Raw genomic sequence first — 5,388 nt, 5'->3', positions numbered from 1 at the left:
ACCCAGAGGATGCAGGGCCAGCCCACTGTCCCTGCCCCTGCCTCCATCACCCTGCAGCTCCCTGGTCAGGGCGGGAGGTTAGGAGGTCACTTTGGCTGTCCCCCATCCCTGGAGGAGGCAGCAGGGTCATGGCGGGAAACCCGCCCAGATGGACACCCACAGATGTCGGCTGCCTCCGCCTACTTCTGCCTTTTGAAGGTGCTCCCAGCCTGCTGCTTGGTGACCGCAGGCAGAGGCACCCCGAGTCCTAGAAGGCCCCAGGCAAGTTGTGGGGACCTAGCAAGCGAACCAGAGTGGTGCCCTCAGGCCACACCACAGAGCCTTGGGGCTGCCTCCAGGTCTCCTGGGTCTGTGCCTTCCCAGGCCTCAGGCTACTCGGGCCCCGGGCAAGCACTGGTCCACCCACACCTGCCCAGCTCCTGGTGGGCCGCTCACTGCCCCTTCATCCCTGCAGGGATAGCCCCCGGGGGCTCACAGGCTGTGAGGAGGTGACCGTAGTTCCAGGAGGAGCCCTTCTCATCTACAGCTGGAAAAGCCAGTCATCTTGGTGAGGACAGCCCAGAGCTTGGGGGCCCAGGATAGAAGGGAAGAGAATCTAAGTGTATTTCTAGAGGAGTCCCAAACTTCCAGAAACATCCAGGGAGCTGACCTCCCTGCTGTTGAGGGGGAAGTCACTGTGCCTTTCCTGAGCTTCAGTTTCTGCAGTTTGAAAATGGGAGCAGTGATAAAACCCACCTCCGGGGCTTGTGCGAGGATGGAGATGTGCTGAGCACACAGTAGGTGCTCAGAGCCTGTGAGCTAGGATCGGGGTATGAGAACTTCCCAGCGCAGAGCACTGCCCTCCACTTGCCATGAAGAAAGAACAGCTCTTCCCCCTTCCCCCTACTTCCTTCCCTAACAATTCCCTCCAAAGACCTCATGTGAGGCAGGGCAAGGGAGGTGTCCACGCCCAGTCCAGGGACACTGCGGCCAGAGTGCGTGTGGGCGCACAGCAGGGGAAAGAGGGCACCGGCTGGCCTGAGAGGGGTGAGGAGGTGGTCTGTGTAGGGCGGGGGATGGCCCAGTACGGGGTCAGAGCCTGAGTAGTGAGGCAGGACAGCCTGGCATGGTGTCGGATCAGAGGAAGAGGACACAGCGGAGGGGCTGTCCAGTGTGGGTATGCAACCTGAGCAGGGTGAAGGCGGCATCCACAAGGAGGGCGCAAAGGGGATCCCCTTGGGAGGGTTGGTGGCACGAGCTGTCAGAGCCCAGACAAGGAGGGGGCATTAAGCAGGAGCAGCATCCTGGCATGTGCCCAGCTGAGAAGAGGGCATCTGAGCAGGGTGGGGCTGTGGGGCCGACACGGAAGATGGGTTAAGTGGAGAGCCTGGTCTAACAGGTCACTATATATGGGAAGCCGGCTCTCCCTGTCTGAGGAGGAAATTACAAATATGGAAAAGGAGGAGACTAGAATGGACCTGCCCTGTTTGTTGGAAGTGGAGGAACTATCTCTGGGAACTCAAACTTTTTGGTATGTATGGAGAAATAAACATAGACGTAAGAGCGTGTGTGCACGCATGTGCGTATGCGTGTGGGGGTGGGTTACCCAGCAGGTTTGCCAGTGGCCTGGCTGCTGACTTTGGGAGGGAGGAGGGGTCCCGGGGGAGGGCTGCTGGGGGCTGCTCAGGAATCCCTGCAGGAAGTTATCCACAGTGAGCCTGCGTCATGCGACACTTCCTGCTGTTCTGTTTCTGCCCCAGGGAAACTTGCCATCAGGTGGGGCATGTCAGCTGGAGGCAGATGGCTGCATTCCCAAGGAAAGAGGAGAGAGGAGGAAGGTAACCTTCCCTGGGCTCTAAGCTCACCCTGGGTGCTCGCTGGGTTGGGGGAGTCCCTGGCTTGCTTGTCTCCCACCTCAGCCAGGGTTCCTCCTTGGAAGCAACAGAAAACTCTCTGGCTACCTTTGGCAGAAAGCTGGGAACCAACGTGGAAAAACGGGCAAGAACCACAGCCAAACGACATGCCAGGAACAGGCCACGGCTGCCCAGGACACGTCTTCCACCCGCCCCGCCACTGGTGGATGTGGACTCCTGCCCATGCCACCAGGCACGTACCTCCCCACCCCCAGCCCAGCCCCTCCTCTGGGCATTGCTTAGGGTGGAGGCTCAGCCGAGGCCACTGCCAGGCTGCGGCCACCATGGAAGGGCAGGGAGGACTTCTGGGGAATCTAAACAGAAGCTGAATGATGAGTAGGAGTGTGTGTGTGTGGTGAGGGAGATGGTCAGTGTTCTGGTAGAGGGGACGAGCGTGGGACATCCTGGGGATCGTACCTGTGGCACAGAGCAGGGAGCGTATGTAGATACACCAATGAGGAATAAAACAGAAGCCCACACTCTACATTTACAGAGTACTACTGGGGACTTCTGGTTCTAGCCCTAAGAGGGTAACAGGTATCAGACTTACCTCCCCGCCATGAACAACTAGAAAACTGGGCAGATTATATGAAGCAACTGTTTCTAAGCACTGGATGACACCGCAGGGCTGTGGTCCCTAGAGAAGGACACACGTGAGGGCAGCTCCACCTTCACTCGGTGTTCTGCCTGGAGGCAGCCCAGGCACTTTCTAAACCACAGCAGAGGGGAGGGAGGCCCAGGGAGCAGTAATCTCACTGGGCAGAGAAAGCAGAGGCTGGAGCTCAGGGCTGCTGAGGTGGCTGGTATTTGTGGGGTTCCAGAGAGGAAAAGGTCAAGCAGAGAAGGATCCCCAGGAAGTTACGCAGGAGTCCCCTTGAGTTTTCAAGAAAACACTTAGCTACACATGCACAAGGCGAGGGTTTGTGGAGCCTCTCAGAGAAGAGCCACCAGGGAGCCAAAGGGAGACTCCAGAGGACACCCAGCAAGGGGAGACGTCGGAGTTCTGACCAGCCAGAAGGACAAGACCTTGCCGAAGACACCAGGTACTCAGTTGTGACCTCAGAAAAGCCACTCTCTTTTTTTTTTTTTTTAAAGATTTTATTTTTTTCCTTTTTCTCCCCAAAGCCCCCCAGTACATAGCTGTATATTCTTCGTTGTGGGTCCTTCTAGTTGTGGCATGTGGGACGCCGCCTCACCGTGGTTTGATGAGCAGTGCCATGTCCGCGCCCAGGATTCGAACCAACGAAACACTGGGCCGCCTGCAGCGGAGCGCGCGAACTTAACCACTCGGCCACGGGGCCAGCCCCAAAAGCCACTCTCTTTTAAAAGTTAGTTTAGTGAGGTATCGTTTACACATAGTAAAATTCACCATTTTTAGGTGTACACTTCTGAGTTTTGACAAACGCGTACAGTCATGTAAACACATCATGATCAAGATATAAAACATTTCTATTACCCAAAAACATTCCATGTGCCCTTCAACCATCATTTCCTCACCCTCCTCGGGCCCCTGTGACCACTGCTCTGATTTTGATCCTTCTGAGAGGGTCACAGTTTCAGTGGAGAACTGCGCTAGCCCTGGAGTAAGGGCTGTTCCAGACCCGTCCAGACAAAGCCGAAAAACGAGTCTTGACAGGATAAAACTGATGTACAAAAAAATGCAGCTAACCGCCAAAGCCAAACTCAGTAATCTTTAAAGGAAGACAACAAAATCCAGACTCTCAACAAGGTACTATCACAATGTCCAACATCCAAGCAAAAATGATTAAAGATGCGATAAAGCAGGAAAATGTGAATCATAACCAGAAGAAAAGTTAGCCAATAAAGAGCCCCATGGAATTCATGGGGCAAAGTGGAGGTACCCTCTGTCATTATGTATTTTCCCATCGGTAGACGGTTAGTTCCCCTGAAGCAGCGTTAACATTAAAAAGGAGTTCTTGGAAGCAAAAGAGAGAGAGCCACAGGCATAGGGGCCATCCAGAACCCAAGTGTCCATCAAGACGGCCAGTAGGTGCACAATGTGGACGGTCCTAGAGCCGGGCACTGGGACCCAGAGTTGTGGGCTGCACAACTACAGCCCTGAGGGGTTCAGCCTGGGTGAAGACAGATAAGAGCACAGCACAGATGGCAGATGCCATGAGAGGCACAGCAAAGGCTCTTGGGCACCAGAGGGTGAGAGTTATGGAAGTCTTCGTGGAGGAGGTTCCTTTTGAATTGCGCTTTAAAAGATGGTTGGATGTCAACTGCATCTCAATAAAATTTGTAAAAAATAAGAATAAAAATAAAAGATGGTTGGGAAATAAATAAAACAGTTTTTGGAATCACCCATAACATCATCCATTGCCCAAAAGTCACGGCTGTTGGTTTTCTGGTAAATTTCTTCTCTTTGAATTCTCTTTTTATTTTCTCCTAAATGTAGCTCGAACCCTCTCTCCTCAATTCTGTTTTGCATTTTTCAGTTAATGTCATTTTGAAAAGCATTTTCTGAAAATTCTTTGTAACCAATTTTGACAGCTGTGAAATGTCATTAAGTGTCTATGACATGATCCAATTAGCCAGCTCTCTATTGTTGAATATTTCGGTGATTTTCAAGTTCTAATTAATGCTGCAATAAGCACTTTGTTCTCCCCTTTTTCTGATTAGTCCCTTAAGTTACATTCCCAGGAGTGGAATAATTGGCTCAAAAGATATAAACATTGTAAAGTTCCTGATACCTACTGCCAAGTGACTTTTCTGGAAAGTTGCACAAATTTACACTCCCTCCATACCTACACTCACATGACGTCTGTCCCCAAATTGTGTCCCGTCTATCTTTCTGTCCTCAGTGCCCAGAATAGGACAGGAGCCCAGTGACACCCCTTGCATCATTTGTGACCACACTTTCACAAAAGGGCAGGGTTATCCAGGGTCCAGAAAAGAGCCCTGAGAGATTCTCCAGGGGCCAAGACTCAGCCAAGTGTAGGTGGGCACGGGGGTCTCCAGAGCCAGGCTCGAACCCCTGGCGTGGAGATGGGACGGCTCTTAGAGACCCGTAAGTTCAATTTCTCATTTGAAGGTCAAGGAAACTGGGATCAGGAGGGGCAGGTAGCTTTCAAAGTGCCTGTTTCTCGGGATTCTGGTCCTGGAGGTGTGGAGGCTGGGCCAGGATGTTGGGGCCTCAGGCTCCCAGCAGGACCCACCAGCCAGGGACCTCAAGCCCTGAGCTGGCCTCCCTGGGGTCACTCCATCCCACACGTTTTGCTGTGCTGTGGATGCGAGGAGCTGGAGGCCAAGGCCTCTGAGCAAATGTCCAAAGGCAGGCCAGGGGGAAGACAACATCTGACCCAGGAGAGGCGAGTTTGCCCTCCCTCTTGCATGAGCGTTTCCTTGTCTCGTAGTCCAGGAAAGACACTAAGATGGCTGTCACCCCTTTCAGAGACCCAGTGCCCCAGAATCACACCATCTCGGGGCATCTGGAGCGGGAATCTCTTCCTCAGCCTCCCAGACCACCAGGCGG

The 5,388-nt window shown here is 53.4% G+C and overlaps 1 long non-coding RNA gene across 1 annotated transcript; it reads left to right on the top strand.

Annotated features, from left to right (window-relative positions):
* Positions 1–997: 997 nt before the first annotated feature.
* Positions 998–4,186, top strand: LOC106847443 (uncharacterized). The gene is made up of 3 exons (XR_001402148.3): positions 998–1,510; positions 1,740–1,817; positions 1,950–4,186. It is a non-coding gene; the product is annotated as an uncharacterized lncRNA (long non-coding RNA).
* The last annotated feature ends 1,202 nt before the right edge of the window (positions 4,187–5,388 follow it).

This window comes from Equus asinus, chromosome 6, assembly GCF_041296235.1.
Source record: "Equus asinus isolate D_3611 breed Donkey chromosome 6, EquAss-T2T_v2, whole genome shotgun sequence".
NCBI classification, from domain to species: Eukaryota; Metazoa; Chordata; class Mammalia; order Perissodactyla; family Equidae; genus Equus; species Equus asinus.
This window is presented reverse-complemented; position numbering and strand designations above follow the sequence as displayed.